The 26,801-nt window shown below is 43.5% G+C and overlaps 1 long non-coding RNA gene across 4 annotated transcripts in view; it reads right to left on the bottom strand.

Annotated features, from left to right (window-relative positions):
• LOC126956290 (uncharacterized) overlaps positions 1 to 26,345 on the bottom strand; it is a 75,986-nt gene extending 49,641 nt beyond the window's left edge. For 2 of the 4 annotated variants that reach the window (XR_007726281.1, XR_007726284.1), the window contains exons 1-2: positions 21,837 to 23,143; positions 20,961 to 21,050 (exon numbers count right to left, since the gene is read on the bottom strand). This is a non-coding gene — a long non-coding RNA (uncharacterized LOC126956290). The other 2 variants (XR_007726283.1, XR_007726282.1) reach the window with 2 other exon arrangements.
• Positions 26,346 to 26,801: the final 456 nt, after the last annotated feature.

Genomic DNA, 26,801 nt, shown 5'->3' with positions numbered 1-26,801 from the left:
GCTGGCGGTCCAAGGGAAAAAAAAGCCCAGAGAATGTCTGTCCTTCCAATGAGAACACATTTACAGAAAAATCTTCCCAAAGAGCAAAGCCCAGACAAGCGTTCATCCTGATGGACCTCAAGGGGCAAGGCCACTAAAGGAGTCAGAACTGGCTGCAGAGGCAATCACGGTCTCCGTGGATTGCACAAGAGACACTTCCAGCCCATCTCCCATCTCCAAGTGTGCCTCTGGGGGAAACTGGAGAGGAAGAAATGTGGAACTGCCAGTGACAGCAGAGGCTTTTGATTAAGGAAAATAAATGAAGTGGAAGCTTTGTCTTTCACATTCCCCAAAACAGTTTTCCAAAAGAATAATGTATATTTAAAAAAAAAAAAAAGGAGTAGAAATGTTCAGTGCTTCAGCCTGGAAGGCCAGATGGGGAAGGCAAATAAATCGTGCTTTCAACAAGAAGGGCAGTGCTGTCAAGCTAGACAGGGAATGGGATTCGCTATTGTCCTTATCTCTTCTCATTCAATGACATAAGTTACAAACTGTATGGAAATAGATGGTAGAATGAATCAATTACCTCCACTTGTTAATCCTTTTCCAAATACATACCATAGCTGGTTTAGCAAATTTGGTCTCTTGCCTATGCTGGTGCCATCTGATAAGCGCCTTCTTGTTCCTCAGGGTCCAGTTCAAATGCCCCCTCCTCTGTGAGGCCTCCCTGGACTCCCCCAGGTAGTGCCTACAGCCCCTTCTCCTTTGTTCCCATGGCCTTCATCCATACTCTCCATATTGTCATCTAGTTATGTCATCTTGTCATCTAGTTATATCATCTAGTTATCTTGTCATCTAGTTATGTCATCTTGTCATCTAGTTATGTATCTGTCTCAAGTAAACTGGAACTCCTGGAAGGTAAAAGCCAGATCTTGCTGATTTTCTCATCTATAGTACCTAAAAAAATGCCTACAAGGAAACAGGTGGATGGACAGATGCACAGATGCCAGAGGGAGCCAGAGGGGCCACTGTTCTGAAAAGGAATCTTTGTCAACAAGAGAGCTGCCCACCCATGAGACAGACTCCTATAGGCAGAGTCATCCTTTCTGGAAGCTTGGAAGGGCTGTCAGCAAGATCTCTGCCAGTCTCCTCTGTGTCTCTATTTATACCTCGGGGCCAGGAGACAGGATGAGGCTGGCTGAACTCAAGGATAATGATCAGCAAATAATAGCCCCTCCATTTATTCTTGGCAAAGATCCCCAGAGGTTAGGTTTCCTCTAGAAAGTAGCCACTGACAGAGGGAAATTCTACTTTTTAAATTCTGTTATTTTCAAAGAAATTGACAGAAGCTTTAAATATCTTCTTGGTAGTCTTTAAGTCTCCAAAACTCACCCATAAGCAAAAAGACTACAGGCACTGCAAAAGCTGCTGACTCAAAAAATCTCAGGAGATTAATGGAAAGGAAACACCAAAACAAAAAGAAAAACTAAAGGGGTACAAGAGCATGGATTTTTTTTTTAATCAGGAGAGAGGATGTAAAATCATCAGCCTATTCAAGTATTTTATTTTTTGCAGGGATTTTGCTTTGTGTTTTAATTTCTAATTTTTGTGGGTATATAGGTGTATATATATTTATGGCATACATGAGATGTTTTGATACAGGATTATAATGTCTAATAATCACATTATGAAAGATGAGGTATCCATTCCCTTAAGCATTTATCCTTGTGTTACAAACAATCCAATTATACTTTGTTATTTTTAAATGTGCAATTAAATTTTTGACTAGTCACCCTGTTGTGCTATCTAATACTAGGCCTTATTCAATTATTTTGTACCCATTAACCATCCTGCCCACCCCCACCAACTACCCTGCCCAGTCCCTGGTAACCATCCTTCTACTCTCTATCTCCATGGGTTCAATTATTTTGATTTTTAGATGCCACAAATAAGTGAGAACATGCGACATTTGTCTTTCTGTGCCTGACTTGTTCACTTAATATAATGATCTCCATTTCCATCCATGTTGTTGCAAATGACTGAATAGCCTTCTTTTTTATGGCTGAATAGTACTCCATTATGCATAAGCATATTTTCTTTATCCATTCACCTGTGGATGGACAGTTAGGTGGCTTCCAAATCTTGCCTATTATGAACAATGCTGCAACAAACATGGGAGTGCAAATCTCTCTTCAATATATTGATTTCCTTTCTTTGGGGTATGTAGACAGCAGTAGGTTTGCTGGATCATATGGTAGCTCTATTTTTGGTTTTTTGAGGAATCTCCAAACTGTTCTCCATAGTGGTTGTACTAATTTACATTCCCACCAAGAGTGTATGCGGTTTCCCCTCTCTCCACATCCTCACCAGCATTTATTATTGCCTGTCTTTTGGATAAAAGCCGTTTTAAGTGGGGTGAGATGATATCTCATTGCAGTTTTGATCTGGAGCCAGTTCTGTCTCCTTTAGTGGCCTTGACCCTTGAGGTCCATCAGGATGAACCCTTGTCTGGGCTTTGCTCTTTGGTAAGATTTTTCTGTAAATGTGTTCTCTTTGGAAGGACAGACATTTTCTCGGGTTTTTTTTCCCTTGGACCGCCAGCCCACGCCATCTCATTTCTCTGATGATCAGTGATGTTCAGCACCTTTTCATATATCTGTTTGCTATTTGCATGTCTTTTGAGAAATGTCTATTTAAATCTTTTGCCAATTTTTTAATCAGATTATTAGATTTTTTTCTATAGAGTTGTTTGAGCTCCTTATATATCCTGGTTATTAATCCTTGTCAGACAGGTAGTTTGCAAACATTTTCTCCCATTCTGTGGGTTGTCTCTTCACTTTGTTGATTGTTTTCTTTGCAGTGCAGGGTTTTTTATTTTTTAACATGATATGATCCTTTTTGTTCATTTTTGCTTTGGTTCCCTGTGTTTTTGGGATATTACTCAAGAAATCTTTGCCCAGACCAATGTCCTGGTGAGTTTCCCCAATATTTCTTATAGTAGTTTCATAGTTTGAGGTCTTAGATTTAATTATTTAATCCATTTTATTTGATTTTTTTGTATATGGTGAGAGATAGGGGTCTAGTTTCATTCTTCTGCATATGGATATTACATTTTCCCAGCGCTATTTATTGAAGAAACTGTCTTTTCCCCAGTGTATGTTCTTCGCACCTTTGTGAAAAATGAGTTCACTGTAGGTGGGTGGATTTGTTTCAATGTTCTCTATTCTGTTTCTTCGGTCTATGTGTCTCTTTTAATGCCTGTACCATGCTGTTTTGGTTACTGTAGCTCTGTTCAAGTATTTTAATTCTGTGATGGGGCAAGTAAAAAAAAGTCTAGTAAATACTTGGGCTTATATTTAATGGATCTAAATATATACACATACACATACACACATACACACACACAAACACACACAGAGTATAAAGCAGCTATTAACCTAAATTGCTAAAACCTCAATATGCTCCCTTTTGGGAAAAGAAGCAAAAGCTCCAATAATTAAGAGCACATGTCAGACAGACCTGAATTGATTTGCACTCCACAGCCTGCTAACTGTGAGACCCTGAGCAAGTTACTCAACCTCTCTGAGCTTCAGTTTCTTTAGCGATAAAAGGGGTTGTTGTGAGGCTTACTGAGGTGCTGCATGTAAAAGATCTCAGCACAGTGCCAGGCACGGAGAAGACATTTAGTGGTGTCAGTGTTAGTAGTAGAAGTCTTCAAATTCATTATCATCATCCTCACCATAATAGGAAAGCAAATGGATAGCAGGAATTTACGAAGAAAGGAAAAAGTCCCAGTTGCATGAAGAATCTCCTTTCTTCTATAGCTTCATCTTCTGTTTATCAGATGTATTGGTCTTTCTTTCTATAGGATCCTCAATAATAAAGATCCAAGTGTGGTCACGGAATTTACCAGAAAGGGTAACACATTTGATCAAGCTTTTCAACCAAATGGTTGAGACAGGAAGGGTTTCTCTTTCAAGTATCAGTTACCGGTAAAAACCCCAAACTCTAGTAGGAGCTGAGTTCTACAAGGTTAAATTGTTCATTGGCTTCAGGAGGCCTGAGAGACTGCTTAATCACAAGTTCCTTTCCAGAAGTCACATCAGAGAGTTCCCACTTGTTATGTCTCCTACCGTCTGGAGGGATAGAATACACACCCCAAAAGGAGACCTTTTTTGGCATTAAAAATGAAGTGCCAACCTCAATCACGAGCCCCAGTTCATGGACTTAATAGAATCCCTTACAGTACTCTGCCACCAGAGAAAACATCCTCCTCAATTTTGTTATAGGTTTTCAAGGGCTAAAAATCACACATTTAAACAGAGTGTATAGTGTGTGTGTGCGCGTGCGTGTATACAGACACACACACAGCAAAAGTGGGTATGAGGATTATAAGCCATGACCCACAACTGACTCTGCCTGTTAGGTCAAGGATACTCCCAACTTGCCCAAGTCAGTTCATCTATGCCAGGGAAAAAAAACAACAAGAAGAATGAAACCCAGCCAACCTACAAGTATTAGTACCAATCATCAAGAAGATGCAAATAAACCAAATGACACATTTCTACAACCTTTGTTTTTATCTGACTTTAAAATGAATAATATAGGTTGACATGGGGTCAGTTGTTTTTGTTCTTTCCTTTCACAGTTAATCAATTTTTAGCACTTTGTGGGGAGGGGGGTAAATGACAATTACAATATAATTGCATTTCATAAGCACAGATCAACTGATGATTGCTGAATTATACTTGGTAAGAAAAAGGAGCCATTCTCAGGTGAAAAACATGTTGGATAAAAAGAGGGGATAATGGTAGATAATTGGGAGTTGGCTTCTGTCTCCATATTACACGTGTGAATGTATATATACATATAAACATGTTTATGTAGCAAAGGAACTCCAATATTATGTATGTCGAGGTATAACATTCATGTGTTAATATAAGAGTGGTCTATAATGTCTATGTACAAGGAGGTTGTATTAGTCTGTTTGTGTTGCTACATAAATATCTGAAGCTGGGTAATTTGTAAACGAAGGTGGTTTATTTGGCTCACAGTTCTGCAGGCTGTACAAGCATGGCACTCCTATCTGCTTGGCTTCTGGCAAGGCCTCAGGAAGCTCACAACCATAGAAGCAGCAGAAAGGGAAGCCAGCATATCACATGGCGAGAGAGGGAGCAAGAGAGAAAGTGAGGAGGTGCCAGGCTCTTCTAAACAACCAGATCTCATGTGAACTCACAGAGAGCTCACTCATGACCTTGAGGATAGCACCAAGCCATTCATAAGGGATCCTCTCACAACACCCAGACACCTCCCACCAGGCACCATATTGGAAGTCACATTTCAACATATGATTTGAAGGGAACAAAACATCCAAACCATATCAGATGTATCCGTGTGGCCCTGTGCATGTCTGTGGGCACGGAGCAGTTCGTGTGTGTGAACGGTACACGCATGTACTCTTGGGTAGCTTCATCCTCACAAAAGAATTTGTCTCATGAGCCCTATGTGCTGCTGACATACAGCCTTGTTTTAAGAAACATGTTTTCCATTTATATGGTTTATTATCCCCTTGTTTCCTTTCTCAAGTAAAGAAATGCTAAACCTTCAGCTCCTTCCCCACTCCCCACCAGATCACCTGCCATTGCTGGGAAAGGGCAGTTCTTCTGACTCTTGCAGAACCATGACTCAAACCATCCTCCTCTGGAGACATCCAAAGGCAGCCCTGTCCCAGGGCTGCATGACTGTCTCTATGGATCCAAATCCTTTCTCCTGAGGGCCCTTCTCTGCCCTAGTAGAGGGGAGATTTTGGTGGGAAGTCTCATGCAGGCAGCCTCTATGGGACGTGTGACATCTGGATCCAATAATGCCTTGTAATAAAGTACCTCCTGCAGCCAGGGATCAAGTCACAGCCCCTGTATTCGTGGTGGAAGTCATCTGTCTCCCTACATTACTGAGTCTCTTAAGAGGATATGGATTTAAGGTCTGACTTTTCTATAAACATGGCCCCGCTGCCCTTGAGAAAATGTGGGGAATTCTGCATCTGGTGACGGATTTGTGTCCTCTATATGCCCACTCTCCTGAAGCCAGGGGTGCAGTCCGCGTTGTCCTGATTCTCCATCTCTCCTTAGCCTGCAGAAGCTCTCCTGAGCACAGGGCAGAATGTTCTCTCCACCCTCTGCTTCCTTGGTTTCTTGAGAGACAAGGGGAAGAATGACTTTCCCACTGACAGTGTCACTACCTCTTTCCCAGCCACACTGAGTAAACATCAGCAGGGTACACTCTAGTCATGCCCTAGGTGGTTGTTCTTAAACGTCTCCACTGTTCCAGCTGCACTCCTGAATTTCTCCTAGGGCCCTCCCTCACACACTCAATCTCCCACCTTCAGCCCAGAGGCACTCCCCATGCTCAGTGGAGCCCCATCATCAATGAATTCTCCTGAAATCTTCTCTACTCTCACCACACACATGCCAGTCTTTTGAGTCCTATGTCCCTAGAGGTGATGGGCAATGATATGTGGCTCAGTTAATGTAATTATCACCTGATGCATTTGCTTGCTAAAAGGTTATCTTTTATCAAGAATAAAACCCAGCCGGGTGTGGTGGCTCAAGCCTGTAATCCCAGCACTTTGGGAGGCCGAGACGGGCAGATCACGAGATCAGGAGATCGAGACTATCCTGGCTAACACAGTGAAACCCCATCTCTACTAAAAAAATACAAAAAACTAGCAGGGTGAGGTGGCGGGAGCCTGTAGTCCCAGCTACTTGGGAGGCTGAGGCAGGAGAATGGTGTAAACCCGGGAGGCGGAGCTTGCAGTGAGCTGAGATCCGGCCACTGCACTCCAGCCTGGGCGACAGAGCGAGACTCCATCTCAACAAAAAAAAAAAAAAAAAAAAAAAAAAAAAAAAAAAAAAAAAAGAATAAAACCCATACAAGGTAAAATTAGAGGTGAGGTTCTAAGAATTCAGTGTAGGCCAAAAAGGAGCCATTATAGGGTACAGTAATATTTCGGTTGTCTTATGCTATCCTGTGCAAAGGGTCACCAACTCCCTCCCCAACAAAGCAGGGGGGGATAGATGACCACAGGGACATGCTTCTCCAAAAAGGTTGAGTGTTCCTGATCCTCACCCCAACCCCTGACCCCGCTCAAAACCACACATGGAGCCTCTCTCACTCCCACATGGAGGGTGGCCTTCCTCACCCTGTGGTCAGGGAGTCCAGCAGACAAACAGCACTCCAGGGGCCAGCAAGCCTCATGTGCTTCCCCCAGGGCGCCACCAAGGAGTCAGGGTACAGGAACTTGGAGGCCAAGCAATCAAAAACACTTTTGGCAGCAATACAAGGGCCATTAGGAAGCTAATTTAGATCCCGCCTGGCTGAATAGGGTCTGGAAGGAACAGAGAATAAGAAAATTATGCAGTGAATTGTCAGAAGGCAGCAAAGACCTGAGGCCTTGGTCTTAATCATATTCCATGTAAAGAAGTTCTGGCATGGTGCATGCATGAGACCTGCCAAATCTTGAGTAATGGGAACAACAAGGGAGGAAAGAAAAGGAGGGCTGAGATCAACTGATGGGGAGAGGGAAGTCAGTGTCTAGGTGGTGCCAAACATCTGGGTAAACTGCAAAATGTTTAAGCCAATAACCAGCCATTTTGTCTGTAGAATAGAAAATGTCTAGGTCGGCCGGGCGCGGTGGCTCAAGCCTGTAATCCCAGCACTTTGGGAGGCCGAGGTGGGTGGATCACGAGGTCAGGAGATCGAGACTATCCTGGCTAACACGGTGAAACCCCGTCTCTACTAAAAATACAAACTAGCCCGGCGTGGTGGCGGGCGCCTGTAGTCTCAGCTACTCGGGAGGCTGAGGCGGGAGAATGGCATGAACCCGGGAGGCGGAGCTTGCAGTGAGCCGAGATCACGCCACTGCACTCCAGCCTGGGAGACACAGTGAGACTCCGTCTCAAAAAAAAAAAAAAAAAAAAAAAAAAAAAAAAAAGAAAATGTCTAGGTCACATCATTGTGATTTTGTTTTATTTTGTTCTTCAGTGTTTGTGCAGATGTTTGAACTTTCCTTGAGGGCATAACCAGGTTTGTTTATTTTCAGGTGTCTCCAGCTTCCAGCACTTAATACATCTTGGGTCCCTAGTATGTACTCTACATATGTTTAAGGAAGGAAGAGAGGGAGGGGAAAGCCACGTACAGATTATGGCAAACTCTTATATGATGACCAAAAAATGTGTTATCTAAACTGGGACGACCTTGAGAGTCAAAGGGAGTGCTAATATTGGCCCAGGAAAATCAGGTCAAATGGTCACCCTTCTTAATGACCAATTATGTATGAAGGAAAGGAGGCATTAGAAAGGAAATTTCCTTGTTATTTTCTAAACACTGTAAGTTAGATAAGCTTAGAGTGCAGATGGAACGGCAAGAAGGTCAATGCGGCTAGAGCAGAGAGAAGAAGGTAGAGAGTGAGAAAATGAAGTAGAAGGGTCAACAGGAACTTGGACTTCATTCTAGGTGTGATGTGGAACCATTAGGGTGTCGGGGGTTAACTGGGTGAGTGACAAATTTGATTTACATTTTAAAAGATCTGTCTGGGCCGCACGTGGTGGCTCACACCTGTAATCCCAGCACTTTGGAAGGCTCAGGCATGTGGATCACCTGAGGTCAGGAGTTCAAGATCAGCCTGACCAACATGGTGAAACCCCGTCTCCACTAAAAATACAAAAAAATTAGCTGGGCATGGTGGTGCACACCTGTAATCCCAGCTACTCAGGAGGCTGAGGCAGGAGAATTGCTTGAATCCGGGAGGCGGAGGTTACAGTGAGCCGAGATCATCCCATTGCACTCCAGCCTGGGCAACAAGAATGAGACTCTGTCTCAAAAACAAATAAATATGTCTGGCTACAGTGTGGAGAATGAGTTGGAGGGACAAGGGTAGCATCAAACCATGTGGTTGTCCAAGTGAGAGAGGATGGTGACTTGGGCTGGTGGGTAGCAGGGAGAGTGTTGCAGAGGAGGTGGAACGAAGGGGATGATTTCGCAATAATTGGTCTAGGTTGAGTTGCAGGTCTTTGCTCATGCAATGGACATAGGTGGTAAGGTAAAGAGAGGCATCGAGGATGAGTCCTAGGTTTAGAGCCTGAGCCACCAGCTGGGTAGAAGGTGGTATCTCTTACCTACCTGGGAAAACCATGGGAGGTTGATAAGCCGGGGAGGCCTTTACTGACCTTCTTCTAAAAAAGAATTGTAGAGTTGTAACACTATCTACAAGAGCTCTACAGTATCATGCCTTGTGTCATGGGTTAAGCCATGTCCAAAGGAAAGTCCCTGAAAGCCAGGACAGAGACCAGAGTCACAGCTTGACTCTCATAGTCCAGATGTACTGCTTGCTGATGGCTCCACTGTTGTTTCTCCAAACCTTGGATCCTAAACCCTGTGTCATGTCTAAAGACTAGGACTCCTCTTTTGCTCCACCTTCCTATATTCTGGACTTTTGGCTGCCAGTCTCTGGCCATACTCTGCCTCTGTCCCTTGCCTGACACAGACCTTCATCTACTGCAGGCCTATGGAATCAAAGAAATCCAACCTTCACAAGCCTACCAGCTCCTTCCTGTTTACATTTTTCTCCACCTTCCCAAATGTGCAGCTTGTAACCTACCTTAGGCCCTCTCTTGACCTTTCTTAGGCTAGTTTGAATCTAGAGTTTCTTCTCATGGAACTCCTGTACCAAGGTTCTGTTGGAAGTTTGGTAAGCAGTCACACTGGTGACTGTTTTCTCTGCCAAACACATTCTCTTGGTTCCTCTGCTGCTCCTAAAGCTATTATTATCCACCCATAAGGTCTATGCCAGCCACTCCATTTACAATTTCAACCTCCATCTAGCCATCCAATCCCCTGAACTTTGCCCTTTTGTTTTCTAAATGACATTCTAACTACTATATCATATATTCATCTAGTATACTATTTCTTTATTTCTGCCTCCTCCAATAGAATTTAACTTCCAAGAAAGCAGGAATTTTTGCCTGTCTTGTTTTTTTGATCACTCCTCAAGGCCCGGAACAGTGTCTGACACATAATATTATTGAATGGATCAATTAATAGGAAATTCATTGGTAGTTAAGAATCTAGTCTGTGGTCTTAGTACTAGGTTTGAATTTCAGCTTCACCTTTTACTAGCTATGTGACTTAGAGCAAGTTTATTAACTTTTTATACCTCATTTCTATCTGTAAAAACAGAAAAAAATGGTAACTACTTCACAGGATTGTGGATGAGAAAATGCATGGAATGTGCTTAGCATAGTAGCTAGAATACAGAAAGTATTGTGTGGATGGCATCTATTACCTTCAACCTTGGTGGATGAATTAGACTTTGAAATAATCAAAACGCCACCTGGACCAAAAACTGGTAAATAAAGTGGTTGTAATATGAATGATTCTCTTTTGTGGTTCATAGACCAGCTTTACAAAAACAATTCCGGAAAGAAAAAAAAAATAGCTACATTTATGTTTTAATAAATTCCAACATGGCCACCTGGACGGGCAACACCCACTTGGCAGCATAAATTGACATATTTGTTAAACCAATAGAGTCCCAGTAGTAGAGATAAAAAGCCCTTGGAAGTCCTCTGCTGGACCTCCTGTTTTACCAACTCACTTTGTTGCTTTTCTGCCAAGAAGAACCAAGTATTCTCTGAGTATCTGGGTCAAGAGCCTCTGGAGAGAGCGTCGAAGAGGCTTTACAGAGAGGATGTCTCAGAAAGTGATACCCTGAACCAGACCATGCAGTAACCTGAGTGTCATGAAGGTCTAGAAACCCAACCTGGGGAGCAGCAATCAGACACGGGACAGCTCATTTGCAGAACAGACTTTCTGGGGCCCGGAGGAGGAGGAAGGGCAGATTCACCCTGGATGGGCTGACCACCAGCCACCACATTAGACCTCTGCGGCCTTAATTCCTCTCCCCTCTCCTTTGACACTTCAGGGAAGAGAGGGTGAGGATAAAGCAAGGCCCAGAGTGACACATTCTACCCTACCACCCTGAAAAGATACAAAGTGCAGGATTCTTCCATTCTAGTTGTGCCCACTGTCCTTCTCCAGGGCCAAGAATATTCTTCAAACTGTATTAGAGGATCAAAAAGGGACTTGGAGACTGTCCTTCCTCATTTTAGAGGGAGGGAGATGAAGCCCAGAAAGAAGGGTGTAGGGTGGCCCACCCATATCCCCTCAACTCACCCAGAAGCCTCCTGCAGACAGTTCTCATACCCACCAACGACCTCCTGCACCCTCTGCCTGAGGGTGTCCTCTGGCCCCGCAAGCATGTTCAGCCTACAGGCAGAACAGGCCAGATGTGCCTGAGAGTTAATACCCCAGAAGTGACCCTCAATCTACCAGGGAGATAATTTAAGATCCATTCCACAGAGTTTCTTAGAGGGTCCCAGCAGGACTGAGTCACAGTTTTCTGCACAAGCAAATCTGCACAGTTACATCCCCTTCATCAGCCTTCCTCCCTTCCCTTGCCCACCTCCCCACTCCTTCACCAGTCTATCATTTGGCTATTGCCGCAACATGCTATATAACCAGGGGTATGCTGGAGCCAGCAGAGACCACACCCAAGAGTCAATTGTTTAAAAAGCCAATTTTATGAGCCTGTTAAGCACAGCTCCTATTAAAAATTAAATTCTATAAACTTACAAATTATATTTAAAACAAAGATACTCACTTATCACATCCTAATTATATTTATCTGTTGTTTATGCTTTTTATGTTATTTACGTGTCTTGTGTTATGTAGGTCAAGCATCCCTAATCTGAAAATCCAAAATCCAAAATGTGCCAAGGTTCAAAACTTTTTGGAACTGGGAAGAGATGCTCCTCAGTACACAATGCTTCCATCATATACAATTCCACATTCTGTGACATCACATTGGTAGCCAGAAGTCAGCTATAGTGGGAATATTATCACCATTTACACCACAGAAATCAGCGTCAGGGCTTGAGATACTGCCGTGTTAGAAAGTGATGGACACAATATTAGTAACATAGACTAAACTTTGTGTCATGTTTATAACCCTTACATTATAAATACCACAATGTAATAGGAAAATATTTTTTCAGTTTGTAAAAACTGTTATCTGATTCTGCAAAGAAGTCACTCACGTGATTGACAAATACATCTTAGTTGTTTCATTTTCATCATACTTGTTAACAAAAATAGCAATGAACATTCATGTCAGCCAGGAGGTTCTGCTGATTTGGGCCAGGCTTGGCTGATCTGTGCTGGACTGGTCATGCATCTGTACTCAGCTGGTGGGTCTGTGCCAGCAGGGTCCCCTGGGAGTAAGAGCGTCTAGAATGGGCTCGCCACGGTTGACTGGTTCCCCTCTAGGTGGCCTCTCACGTCCACTTGTCTCCCATCTCCCTCCATCAGGCCAGCCTGGGCATATTGTCAGGGAACTCTCTAAGTACCAAGAGAGGAATCAAAAACATACAAGTGCCAGCAACTACTCCCTCCATTTGGTGCAACAAGGAAATTGTAAAAACAATAAGATATTATCTGTCACTTGTTGAGGACTTACTACATACCAAGCACAGTGCTAAGCAGTTTAAATATTTAACAGGAGATTAATTCGGGAGTTTTCTGACCTAGTTCAGGCACCAAATTTTAAAATAATAGGGAGAAATACCTTCCTATTCCAAAGAGAACTGCTAAACCAGAGGCTGTAATCATGTTTGTTTCCTTGAACCCCTTTGGCAATTTAGTGAAGACTGGGGACCTCTTCTCAGGATAATTATTTTTAATGCACGCAACAAAACACATAGGATTATAAAGGACATTAAATATGTTGAAGATCATTATTAAAATAATTTAATGTTGCAATATCATAATATGCAGACTTATTAGCACAATAAAAAGATCTAAGGAAGAATCTCACAACTACCATAACGTTAAAGTTGTGATGCGCATAAATAATAGTTTCTGCAACAAGTGATATGAAAATGTGTGTGACTTCTGTTGTTGACAAAGTCACAGGCACTGCTAATACTGTGGTTTATTCCCTACATTCATAATTAAAGGAAATGGTAAGATTCAGGGGAAGTTAGAAAAAGTAAACATGTAATTTATTTCCCATCCAAGCTCGCAGATCTCCTGAATTTTATGCAATCTTTGGGGTCTGTAAACACCAGACAGATTAAGTACCCTTATGCTAGAATATTGAGGTGAGGCTTGCTAACAGGTGACTCAAAACTGGTTTAAGAGATCCTTAGTATTTTCCTTCTCTTCCTAAACAATTCAGCCCTAACATCATTAGCTGGGGTAGAGCATGTTTAGTTCTGCAGTGGGGATGGAGGAATCCACAGGGGCTCAGAGTGGGGCATCAGATTTCATGCAGAGTGAGGAAGGTGGCCCTGTAGGAGAGCCGGTGGCACCAGATATATACAAGGGCACTGATGAAATCAATATATTAGGAATAATGGAAGCCAGGTTTCTCACTGTTGGAAAAGAGAATTACAAATACAGAAAGGGGGTGATACATCATAATTTGTGATCCTAATGTCTTTTTTTTTTTTTTTTTTAGACGGAGTTTCGCTCTTACTGCCTAGGCTGGAGTGCAATGGCGCGATCTCAGCTCACCACAACCTCTGCCTCTCGGGTTCAAGCAATTCTCCTGCCTCAACTTCCCAAGTAGCTGGGATTACAGGCATGCACCACCATGCCTGACTAATTTTGTGTTTTTAGTAGAGGCAGGATTTCTCCATGTTGGTCATGCTGGTCTCAAAATCCTGACCTCAGGTGATCCACCTGCCTCAGACTCCCAAAGTGCTGGGATTACAGATGTAAGCCATACTGTACCTGGTCCCTAATGTCTTAAAATGGAGTCACTCATGTCAAGTAACATTGAGCCAACAGTAAAGCTACCCCCTTCAAAGTGATAAATATACACGTAATAGACTGAAGTGATAACACCTGCTGCTGCACAATACCACCCAAGACCTGCAGCGAACAAATAGGAAGTGAAAGGTGGCTGAGATCATGAGAACAGACCCATCTGGAAGGATCATAAAAGCAGCCAGGGGCGGAGGTGGCAGGCGCCTGTAGTCCCAGCTACTTGGGAGGCTGAGGCAGGAGAATGGCGTAAACCTGGGAGGCGGAACTTGCAGTGAGCTGAGATCCGGCCACTGCACTCCAGCCTGGGCGACAGAGCGAGACTCTGTCTCAAAAAAAAAAAAAAAAAAAGCAGCCAGGACCCGGCTTTCTTCAAGACATCCTTGCAGGCTCTTCCTGTGAGAACACTGAGGCCTTCTCCTGACTGGAAGCTGCCAACAGAGGCTCTGCGATAGGGATGATAGTGTAGAGAGAGAGAAAAACAACAAAGCCACACCCATGTCCCCCTCCAATCCCTACCCATCTCACCTCACTCTCCCCCTACACCATGACTAGCATCCAAAAGGACCTCCAGACCCACTTGACTTGTCTGTTAGTGTGGTGGTCTCCCAAGCCATCGCTTTTCTTCATTATCCCCCTTTTACTACTGCCTGTGTGAGTATTAACTACATGATTGATGGGCCTCACAATGTACCATGAATTTGAGCATATATAATTGGCTACTGCGTCACTGTGAAAGTTCACTGACTTCTATGAGAGTTAACACACCTAAGCAGCGCCAAACTAATTAATATAACAGGGAAAAGGCTCAATGAGCCCTGGGGTTGGATTAGAACTGGAGACTTGTGTGAACTCAAAGTTTTCAATAGAGAAGTTAACGCATGTGTATATACATATGTATATACACACACACACACATATACATCCCCTAGCTCTGACCATTGAATGAGCCCAAGAACAGCAACAGCTCACTAGCAACAAGCACACCTAGCACTCAAATATTGGCTCCTAAATACTACTTTCTACTAAAACAGACCAGGGCTCCTTGGAGAAATGACTGATTCAAGGGCTGGAGTACAGAAAGTACAGATGAGCTTAGAGCCTCTTATTGTGCCAGAAAGGCAGGAAATGCTCATAAAATGATAGGGTTCATATTCACACAAAAGGAATACAGAAGCCAGCTTGAATGGGATCCCACTGGCCAAACCAGTGACAAACTGGAGCATCAAAATAATAAGAATTTAAATTCATTCAGTATAATAGGAAAACATGAGTCTGAACAGATATAAATAAATAGGTAAGTTGAATGTTTGATACAGAATGAGATGTTTATAGAGTTTCAAAATACCTCCCCATGAAATACATATCAATTACACAGGGAAAGAGTAGCTTTACAGTGGGAAAACCTAGAAGATACCAGCTTAATCAAGTAATCAAAGCTAACACCACCAGCAGTGGCATAAAGAGACATTTGCACCACTTGATAGGATGCAATGAAAAGAACATTACCTAACCTCTGTGATAATCACTGCCAAAAATGCATAATCTGAACATAACTGTGAGGAAACATCAGACAAATCTAAACTGAGGGATGTGCTACAAAATAATCAGCCTGTAAACTTCAAAGAGTCAAGGTGATGAAAATCAAAGAATGTTTCAGACTGAAGGATACCTAAGAGACATGACATCTAAATACAGTAGGTGATTCTGCAATATATCCTTTGTGCTCCAAGGATGTTATTAGGACAATTTTGCAAAACTTGAATGGGGTAGTAAGGATGAGATGATAGCAAGGTGTCAATGTTAATTTCCTGATTTTGATGATTATATTGTGGTTACACAGGAAATATCCTATACTCCCTACAGTGTTCTAGGGTGATAGAATACAGGTTAGAAATTTACTCTCAGAAGGTACAGGGGGAAACAGTTCTTTGTACTGTTTTTCTTTTTTTTTTTTTTTTTAAGTTTGGGATTGTTTCAAAGGCTGTTTCTGTGACCTATGGTCTATCACTTACTTTTAGCCAATAAATAAGGGGAAAAAATTTGAGGGAAAATTGGGGAATAAAGATTTCTCCAAAGAGAATTGTGAGCTGGTATTTAGAGAATCCTGCTCATTTCAGTTGAGAGCAGGGACGCATGTCCCCACCTGCACACAAGCCTAGAGAATGGGTGTATCTGCCTGAAAGAGAGAGTGACATTTTGCCCCCAAGCTCGATGCCCGTGAAGGAACAGAAACTCATACAACCACTTAGCACTGCAACCAGAGCAGGGCATATAAAGCTTTGAGCACAGCCTGCCTTCCAGAGTGGGGTGAACAGAGATACAAAATACCTCCCAGAACAGTGGGCACCGTGAAAGGCAGCTATACTTGGGTCACCTTGAAAGGATTCAATCCCAAAGAATTTTCTGGTGGGCAAAGTAACCCCAGCAGCAAGAAGCATGGGCTGCAGGATGGGGGGATGAGAAGCAGGGAGAGGAGAATTGTAAGTGGTCAGCAGGAGACTATACCCCACCCCCCAAGTCAGGGAACAGGGCAGTGGGCAGTGCCTGACATTCCTTTCAGGAAAGATGATATTCTAAGAACCTATGAAAGCGCCCCAAGAGAAAGAAAGCCCGCGTTTGGCTATCTGAAACCCAGGGGGTACCAGCACCAGAGAACAAATGCTGTACCATCAGACCAAAACCACAGAGAACCCGCAGCAGCAGCACAGTCATGGGCAGAAGAGGAACAAAGGAGCAAGGAAGAGAAAGCGTAGAACAAAGCACGCCCTACCCTCGCCCATAGCAAGTCCCAAGCCTGGAAGTTTTGAGTTGGAAGAAAACTCCAAATTTTAATTCATATCAGTTTTTTTTAAAACCTTAAAGCATAACTAAAATGGCTGAAAGTCACCAGACACCTGTGGACTATGCCAGGAATAGGAAAAGAGCCTGTTTAAAAAGTCATGCTGAAGAAGAAGAATGTGACTTGCTGCTTTTCCCCACCCCCTCCGGCTCATTTGATGCCCTGGTTGCACATGCATTGTCCTGTTTATTCCTCACAACACCCTAGAAATTTGGGCCCCACCACGAGTCTCTTTCATTCAGACTCATGGTGCAAGGCTATCAGCTCCCAGTCACTGCACCCAGGGTGCTGGCCTTCCAGAACAAGGCATTGCTCCTCCCCCAGCTTCACTTGGGTGGTAAACAAGTGGAGGCCCACAGGAAAGCCACTAGGTGGGCAGCAGAAACCAATAGAGGGTAATGCAAAGCACAGTTGCAGGGAATTTGTTTTGCTTGTCGTGGCTTCACAGGAAAACCACAGCTACAGGGAGGATTAGCAATCAGAGGAGGGTGGTTCTTCCGTGCAGAGGCATTGGCAGAGAACACACTGGGAAAGCGAAAAGCCCAACAAAGAAAATGCTCACACCAGGATGTTCAAAAACTAAGATTCTGTTCGTGCATCCATTGCGGTGGTCCTTAACCTTGGCTGCACACACCTAGGACTTTTTAAAAATCCTCATGTGTGGGCCCCAACCTCAGTGATTGCAGGCACAGGGATTTTTTTTTTTCCAAGTTCCCTAGATGACTCAAATGTAGCCCAGGTAGAGAACCATAGCTTCATTCAAGGAACTTTGCTGCCTATCAGTTTGGGGACAAAATTTAAAAAAACAATAAAAGAAAAATATTCCATATCAATTACAAATATCAACTCCAGAATAGGTTTGACTGAGCATGAGCTTCAACCCTGAAAAGTAACTAGTATGAAATTTAAACACACTAATGAATATTTAAGCATAGTCTCATTTGCTAGATATAAGTATAGCTATACAGATATAGACACAGAGATAATAATGTAGCCATATACCTTGTGCTAGTGGTAAGATATGCAATTAAAAGTGTTTTTCCTGCAGTAGAGATGATCACCAGTCCATCTTATCCACACTTACTTACCTGGTCCTCCTTGCAAAGAAACACACACTCGGGATTTAAGAAGTCACAGAAAAGAGCAAAGCCATTTGACTCACCAGAAGATTGAAATGGCAGGGGCAGGGCTGGGGGTGTGGATGGGGTTGTTTCATGTAAACCCTTCTTGAGTCAAATGAATCCCCACCCTAACAGCATTTCCATCCGCTCATTAACAACACTGTTTCAATAAATGTAGAAAGCAAGCAAGCAGACAAGGATTCTTTCATTGACAAGACTTTCACATTATGTAACTCCGATGGCACTTTCAACTTCCATCCCTGTTTTCAGATTATTTTTAATATTTTCCCGTCACTCACATGAAAAGAAACAGATCTGATCCCTCTGCTTGGAAGTCAGGGTCCTTCACAATCTGTTTCCGTCCTAACTTTTACCCTTATTTCCCTCTCTCCATGCCTCTCTAGAACAAATTATCTTTCACTAAGCTAGGAAGTCCACTCACTATCCCAAAACTTTCTAAAGCCACCTTTTTTTCTTCCATAACTTTTTTCTTCATTAAAAAGTATTCATTCAGGCCAGGTGCGGTGGCTCACGCCTGTAATTCCAGCACTTTGGGAGGCCGAGGTGGGTAGATCACGGGGTCAAAAGATTGAAACCATCCTGGCCAACATGGTGAAACCCCCTCTACTAAAAATACAAAAATTAGCTGGGCGTGGTGGCACGTGCCTGTAGTCCCAGCTACTTGGGAGGCTGAGGCAGGAGAATCGGTTGAACCCAGGAGGTAGAGGTTGCAGTGAGCCAAGATCATGCCACTGCACTCCAGCCTGGCAACAGAGTAACACTCCATCTCAAAAAAAAAAAGTATCCATTCAAAAAGTATTTATTGGCTATTTTTCCTAGTTAGGACAATAATTAGTCTTTAGTCCTCATTAAAACAATAATATATTTAAATAAACACATATAATTGTCTTTTCCACAAATAAAAAGAAAATGCCACCCATATCATCAAGTACCGTGATAGACCGATGACACCAATGGCTCCGATCTTTTATCCCTCTCTGGATCTTCAGGCTTTATAATGTGACTTGGCAGCTTCACCTATCAAAACGTAGGGTATCTATCCCCACTCTTTGACTCTCAGTTTGCAACTTGCTTTGGCCAGTGGGCAAGTTCGACAGAAGCCAAAGTGTAAAAGGAAGCACTCAAGTGTTTCTACTTTTGCTCGTCTGTGATTGCTACGTGAACGTGCCCAAGCTAGCCTACCGGACGACAAGCAACACATGGCCCAGTGACTCTGCCCTACTCATCAGCCAGTCAACTGCCAGACTCATTTGAAGCCAGAAGAACCTCCAGCTGAGTCTATCCTAAGTCAGCCAATCCTGGCTACTATCAGGCATACTAATGGGCCCAATCAAGACCAGAAGATCTTCCTAGACAGGCCAACCTAAAGTGCCCTCCTGAGACCATAGCCTTAGTAAATACTCATTGCTTTCAGTCACTGCATTTCTGGGTGGTTTGTTACACAGTATTATTGTGGTAATAGATAAATGATACAAGTGTTAAAATAACTGTATAGCAATAATTTAGATGAGGTAAAAACAACTGGACAAAGACTAGATTACAAGGTCTATAGTGGGACAGAAACTATGTTGGGTGATTCACGACTGTGTCCCGTTTGCACAGCACAGGGACAGTCACAGGTGCTCAATAACATACGCTGCCGGATGAAGGAAACATCTGGTCATGACAGATCCTGGGCTGTAACAGTCCTCAGAATGGATCATTAAATCATTAACTTCCAAACTTTTACAAATATAACTGACCGACTGCTATCATTTACTTACCTTTTTTCTTTTCCAAGTCAAAATCCTTAGCCAGTACACATAAACCACACAAGGAAAAAAATGTTTCTGTAAATGGCTTCCCCAAACACTCAGATGGCTCCTTGCCCCCTCACAGAAAGCCATTTCTCTGCAGCTGCCAGGTTACTTCTGCAAGAGCTCAAGCCTAGCCAGTTACAGTAGCTGGTGTAAAAGCTAATCTTAGAAAACACACATCATTTCTCCAACCCGGTAATTAAGACCAGAAATCTGTAACCGAGACATTCATAAAACTGGGGTTTCCAAGTGCCAGCTTTCCCTTAGAGTTCTCCAGAATGGGTCAGACTGGGAGAAGCCTGCCCAAAACAATTTGATGGGCAGGAGAATGGGTTCTGGATGGGCAAAGGCCAGTGGGAACAGGCCCAATCCAGTACCTTTCAAAGTCTCCTCTCCTTCTAGCTTCATGCCTCAGTACTTCTCTGTCCACCTTTGACCACTATTCAAGTGCCAGAGCTAACCAACCATTAACAAATCTACAATAAAAGAATAAACTTCTGTGGGCAAGATTAGTAATGTGTTGGTATTTTGGAGCTCTGCCTTTATTAATGTCTCCACTGGCCAGTTGTAAACAAGAAGGCTTTTAACTTCTCAGAAGGACATTGCTATTTCCCCCATTTTATCTTTCACAGAAGGGACCAGTTTCAACCAACTTTTTCCAGTCCTGACACTTGGATTCAAGTCAGAGACAGTTATTAAACCCTAGCCACTGCTTATTACTGAGTCCTGATTTATTCAAGTGCTTATTTACACATAGGACCGGGAACGTACAGCCTCTCCTTTTCAAAATGCAAACTTTACTTCCGACTCCAGGCCTTGCAATTTATCTGGACGAAGTGCTGATATTGGCAGGGTACCCTTGAATACACTTTAGGAGTCTGTTTCTTTGATATAGCCAAGAGGGTAAAACTGCCATATCCACAGATGTCTTCAATTGCTGGGATATTCTCTTCCCACCGTGGAGACTTTTTCAATCTCTTTAATACTAGGGAGGAGCCAGGTTGCTATTTTGGGTTTAACTATGAAATATTTATTGGGCTCTAATTTACCAAGAGTTATTTGAAACTCCAGAGCCTTAGGAATTCGATTTTATTTTTTTACAATAAAAATGAGCCTAGAAACTGATCAAGTAACAGTAGGAGAAAGAGGAAAGGCCAATCTGATTTGAAAAGGATTGGCAGACCAAGAGACTTGGATTATAAACACCTAGAGGACAGGAAGGACAGCCTTTGAGTGTTGCAAATGCTTCTGTGGGTACAGAATGAGAATGCTACACAATACCTTACAGATCATGTATTGCAAACTTTGCACTTTATATACCTGAGATCACACAGCTAGTCAATAGCAGAATCAGAATTGATTTCTGTTTTCACTCTTTTGAAAGTTACAGGAAATGACCATGAACACCATCTGTAATGACAGGGCAGTATAAAGAACTTGGTGCTATAGCTACACATACATCAGAGGGAAGGGTCTCTGATCTTCCTGCCTCCACTCCGGGCCCAAGCTCAGCACACTCATGTCAGTAACATTTCCCATTGTACATAAGCTCTCAAAAGTGGAGAATCTATTGTTTAGAGAAAGCTTTCTAAAACTCAGAACTATTGACATTTTGGTGCAGGAAGTTCTTTGTTGGGGGATTCTTTTTTCACAGAATTCTTGGTTCCTACACACTAGGTGCCAGTAGCATCTAGTTGCAAATGTCCCCTGGGTTGCAAAATTACCCTAGTTTAGAACATTGATTGAAAGCAAAGTTCATCTGATACCAACTCAAGACTCTACATAAGCACCATTGAGCTGCATGATTATTTGTCATAACGGTGAGAAAGGTGGAAGACCTAGAGATTTAAAGAGAAATAATGGATATCTGTTTAATTCATTGTTGTATTCTCTAGCACCTAGCACATTCATTAGTACAAAAAAAGTTGCCCTCTATCTTCTTAGAAATTAACATAACTAAAACATCATTTATTACTAATAAGTGTTAATTTATTAATTCATAAAAGTTTGAATGCTTTGGGTTTGCAATCAAATAACTTTCTTTCATGTTTATTCTAGTATACAATAGGTATTCTTTCCCTAATGATCATTGTAGTCCTTCTTTTAAAAATTCACAGCCTGAAGAGTACACAAAGGACACAAATGTAGAATAAAAAGAACTCCCCCAAATAAAAAAGTTAATTTAAAAAAACAAACCTCATTCACATTTGATGCTTTACCAAATTTAAATTCGTCCTGATGAATGCACAAACATCCCAAGGTGGATTCGCCTGGATTAGCACAATCAGATTGCTTTCCTAGCACCCAGCAGTGGCTAGTGGAGAAGAAAGTGCTTCGGTGAGGTAGGCAAGAGCAATAGGCCCTCAGTGCTCAGCAATCCCAGTTTCATTTCATGGCAAACTCTCATTCTGAAGCAATTCCAAAGGTCTAGGGAATGTAGCAATTTGTAATTTTGTTAAGGTACTAGGTTCCATTGTTCTCTACTTGCCGAAGATGTGTACAAAGTAGCTCTGACAAATTATTTGTTGTTGTTGTTGTTGTCTTTGAGACAGCCTTGCCCAGGCTAGAGTGCAGTGGTGCAATTTCAGCTCACTGCAACCTCTGCCTCCCGGGTTCAAGTGATTCTCGTGCCTCAAGCCTCCCAAGTAGCTGGGATTACAGGCACGCAACATAATGCCTAGCTGATTTTTGTATTTTTCGTAGAGACAGGGTTTCACCATGTTTGCCAGGCTGGTCTCAAACTCCTGGCCTCAAGTGATCTGCCCACCTTGGCCTCCCAAAGTGCTGGGATTACAGGCATGAACCACCATGACTGGCCTGACAAATGATCTTTTAAAATTTGTTTCTGTGTAAAACATAGCCATCAAATGAGGGATAAAACTTCAGGGGAAGTTGGAAAGGTAGTGAACTGTAGTTAATGAACAAAATGAAGGTAAACACAGAGGCATTCAACTCAGTGGAAATGTGAATTAGGAGGAAACAAGAACTCATGCATACATTCTCTTATCTTTATTCTCAAGTCTTGGAGGGGTCAGAAAGATCTGAAAAGTATAGTCTTCTGGGATGTCAAAATTCTATTGTAAACTCTTGTTTATTCAGAAACATATCCAGGAAGGGGTCTGCTGAGTGAGGGTCTAGAGCAAGGGAATTTTGAGCAGCCTGAGGCTACAGGCTTGGGGAGGAAAGTGGGAAGAAGTGGAAGCCAGGGAAGGTTCAGGGCTGCCTTTCCAGGTGGCTTTCATTTAATTTCAGAGCGGGCTCCTGCCACACTGAGCTCACTCTGGGGTGGTAGGTATAAAAGAGCAGCCTAGGGTCAGAGCTGGACCTCAGGACCTCTGCCTCCTCTCAGACCTGTCGGAGTACATTGGCTATAGAAGGATGCTAAAATGTCAGGAAAACAGATCAGGCCCGGGGAGGCCCAGGCAGTGCCCTTCCGGGGGACTGCAGGAGGCTGAAAGATACCTGTTCTCCTGCAGAGTCACTGGCTGGGGGAATGGGTGTGTTTTCCGAGACTCACCAAGCTGCTCTCATTGTCTTCCCTGCTAGAGCCACCATCAACGCCCAAAGAACCCAGACCCAGTAATGCCTTCGGCTATGCAGTTTCCTGTCACATGGCCCTTCCCTAAAACCTGGCTGAAAAGACCAGCTGTATATCTTATTTCAAAGGGTGCCTGGGGGGTGGATCACCTGCTTGGCTACATTCCCAGCAGCCCCAAATCTCTGACTAACCATGACTCTGACTATCCAGCAGAAAGGTACTCACACTTGGTTCTACAACCATCCACTAAGCTGGAGAGAATCCTACAACCATCCTTCTTCAGAAAGAGTCTTTGTCCCATTATGTGCCAGGTGCTTTACACAGCTTTATTTAGACTTTGTAACAACCTTCCTCATAATAACATAGCAAAGTGCGTATTTACAAACGAGGAAACTAGGGTTTGGAGAAGTTAAGTAATTTGCCCAATGTTGCACAATCTGTAAGTGATCTGGCTGGAAGAGAATCCTGTGTTGTCTCTATGACAGCAAGGGATATCCAAAACCCAAGAAAGATACAATATTTAGGCCAAGTCCAAACAAGAGGCTCCTCTTCTGCCTGAGTTGTTACTTAGTCGCACCTGGCAAGCTTTGCCAAGGCTGTATCTCTTCATCCGCCCGCCATATTGACACTTGGGATTCTGTGGCATCCTGAGAGCATCCCTGCAAGTGCCTATGAGCACTCCTGCCCCTGAATCTGAACTTCCTGCTACATCCAGCCTAGGACCTTCTGAGATTCAGTGCAGCCAATCTCTCAAAGAAGTCAGTCCCCACATCCCAACCCAGGACCTCAGGTACAGAGACAGCAGGACACTTCTTGGAGTTGGAGACAAATGGCTAGTCTTGGTCTGACCACAGGTCCAGAGCTTCATTTACTAGTTTCCTGGGGCAATTACAACAAATTCACGAATTTAGTGACTTAAACCAACACAAATGTATTATCTCTCAATTCTGTAGGTTAGAAGTCTGACAAGGTTCCTGTTGGGCTAGAATCAAGGGGTCAGCAGGGGGGCGTTCCTTGCTGGAGGCTCTAGTAGAGAATCCATTTCCTTGACTTTCCAGCTCCTAGAGGCCACCTGCATTCCTTCCTCTTGGCCCCCTCCCTCTATCTCCAGAGGCAGTTACAGCAGGTTGAACCTTGCAGGCATCACTCTTTGTCCATAGTCCCATCTTCCTCCCACTGTCTTCTGCCTCCTTTTCCACTTTTCAGAACTCTTGTGATTCACGGGGTCCTCTCAGATAATCCAGCATGAACAACCCATCTCAAGGTCCTTAACTTAATCCATCTGCAAAACTCCTTTTGCCATGACAAGTAACATAATCAGAGGTTCTAGGAATTAAGATGTGAACAACTTTGGAGGGGGTTGGCGGGCACACCCCATAAGGCCAAAAACTTTCCTCAGATCATTCTTGCACACAGAAGCACAGGCATTTTCCAGCTCTAGCCTGGAGCTGTCTTGGACTGTGAGCAAGCTGAGGGCAGGACCGCCCCTGTCTTCTTAACAAATGTCCGACGCATGGCAGGCAGTCAGTGGGAAGTGACAAATGAATATGTGGCCAAGAAATGGGCCTCTCCCAACTGCCTTGAACTCAGTGACCTGAGATTACTCACATCTGCCTTCTGCCTGACGGTTTACTCTCAAATATAACCCTCCTGGTCACGAGTGTCCACTCTTTATACCCACCCTCAGCATAGAGCGTGAGCTGCCTTTACTCACCACATTGTTCCTTGGCCTTCAGCAGGTGGTGATGAGTTTGCAAGTATGGAGCTATTGCCATGGAAGACTCTGGAAAAGCCCAAGGGATGTGACTGTGCTGACCAACCCCCTCATGCCAGGAGTTGAAACCTACAGAAGTATGAGGTTGGTGCAAAAGTAATTGAGGTTTTTTTGTTTATTTTGAGACGGAGTCTCGCTCTGTCGCCCAGGCTGGAGTTCAGTGGCACAATCTTGACTCACTACAAGCTCTGCCTCCCAGGTTCACGCCATTCTCCTGCCTCAGCCTCCCAAGTAGTTGAGACTACAGGCACCCACCACTACGCCCGGCTAATTTTTTTGTATTTTTAGTACAGACAGGGTTTCACCGTGTTAGCCAGGATGGTCTCGATCTCCTGACCTTGTGATCCGCCACCTCAGCCTCCCAAAGTGCTGGGATTATAGGTGTAAGCCACCGCACCCGGCCGAGGTTTTTGCAATTGAAAGTAGATTTCCTTTGCAGAAACTGCAATTACTACTGCACCAACCTAATATCTCCCTACTCTGTGAAGCATTTGGGTGACTCTACATGTGGACGTTCTTAGAGTAAAATTCAAACTGTTCAAAATACAAAATAACTCTGGCTGACGGCTTTGTAAAGGGAGGTATATGATGCCCCTCAACATCTGGCTCCTGCCCACCTCTCTAGCATCCTCTGCAGCACATGCCCCTGCCTTCTGGTTTTAAGGCACAATGACATCACACCCTCACCTTCAACATTTGGTACAACCCTCTGGGGAGTTTACCCCAATTTTGAGATGAGCAAACTTAGAGTAGATAAAGAACTTGCTCAGCATCACAGAGCTCACACACGGGAGAGCCAAGTTTTAATCCAGCCTCTTAAAAATGAAATACTTTCTGCCTCACTACACAGCCTCCCAAAGAGTGCAATGACACAGTCCCAGGACCTTACCAGGTGACCAGAAGTGTCTACTAAACACAGGGCTGCCTGGGCCCAGCTAATGGGACGTTAATTCTGGCAGCCCTTTCCCTCCTATTTCCCGTTCTTTCTATGAACTTTGGGATCAAAAACTTTGTGATGAAAGTTATCATTTCTAAGACAGATTTTCCCTCTAGGTTTGCACGTACAGTAAAAGGGATTTAGGTTAGACAGTTGGAGAACTTGCCCACACATTAAGGATTGGCTTAAATAATTGGATTAAATTTCCCAAACATAAGAAGAATGAGACACTGGAGCAGGGTTATTGAATTGTCTTTCCTAAGAATATTTCACAATGCAGGCAGCAGACCCAGTAATTAACTAATGTTATTCACAGACTTCTCTAGAAATTAAAAAAAAAAGAAAAAAGAAAAAAAGAAGAGGAAGAAGAAAAAAGGCCGGGTCTTACTCTGTCGCCCAGGCTGGAGTGCGATGGTGCCATCACAACTCACTGCAGCCTTGACCTCCTGGACTCAAGCAATCGTCTCCCCTCAGCCTGTCCAGTAGCTGGGAGTACAGGTGTGCACCACCATGCCTGGCATTTTTATTTATTTTTATTTTTTGTAGAGACAGGGTCTTGCCATGTTGCCCACGACGGTCTCAAGCTCCTGGGCTCAGGCAATCCTCCCGCCCTAACCTCCCAAAGTGCTGGGATTACAGGCATGACACACCACGCCCAGCCAGCCTGTGTCTTTTGCAATGACAGCACCATCATAGCACTTTGCAGACCCGAAAGCCCCGGGTGCCTGGAATGGAGGAGAGCAGAGGGAGTTCACGCTGCCACCTTTCAGAGGGAACCAAATCCCAGAGTTCACTCTGGATTTGGCTCTCAAACTTTTATGGGCATCAGAGTCATCAGGAAGGCTGATGAAAACACAGATTGCGGGCCCCACCCCGAGTTTCTGATTCAGTAGGTCTGGGGTAGGATCTGAG

Source organism: Macaca thibetana, chromosome 6 (assembly GCF_024542745.1).
Source record: "Macaca thibetana thibetana isolate TM-01 chromosome 6, ASM2454274v1, whole genome shotgun sequence".
NCBI lineage: Eukaryota > Metazoa > Chordata > Mammalia > Primates > Cercopithecidae > Macaca > Macaca thibetana.
The sequence above is the reverse complement of the archived record's forward strand: the minus strand, read 5'-3'. Positions and strand labels throughout refer to the sequence as shown.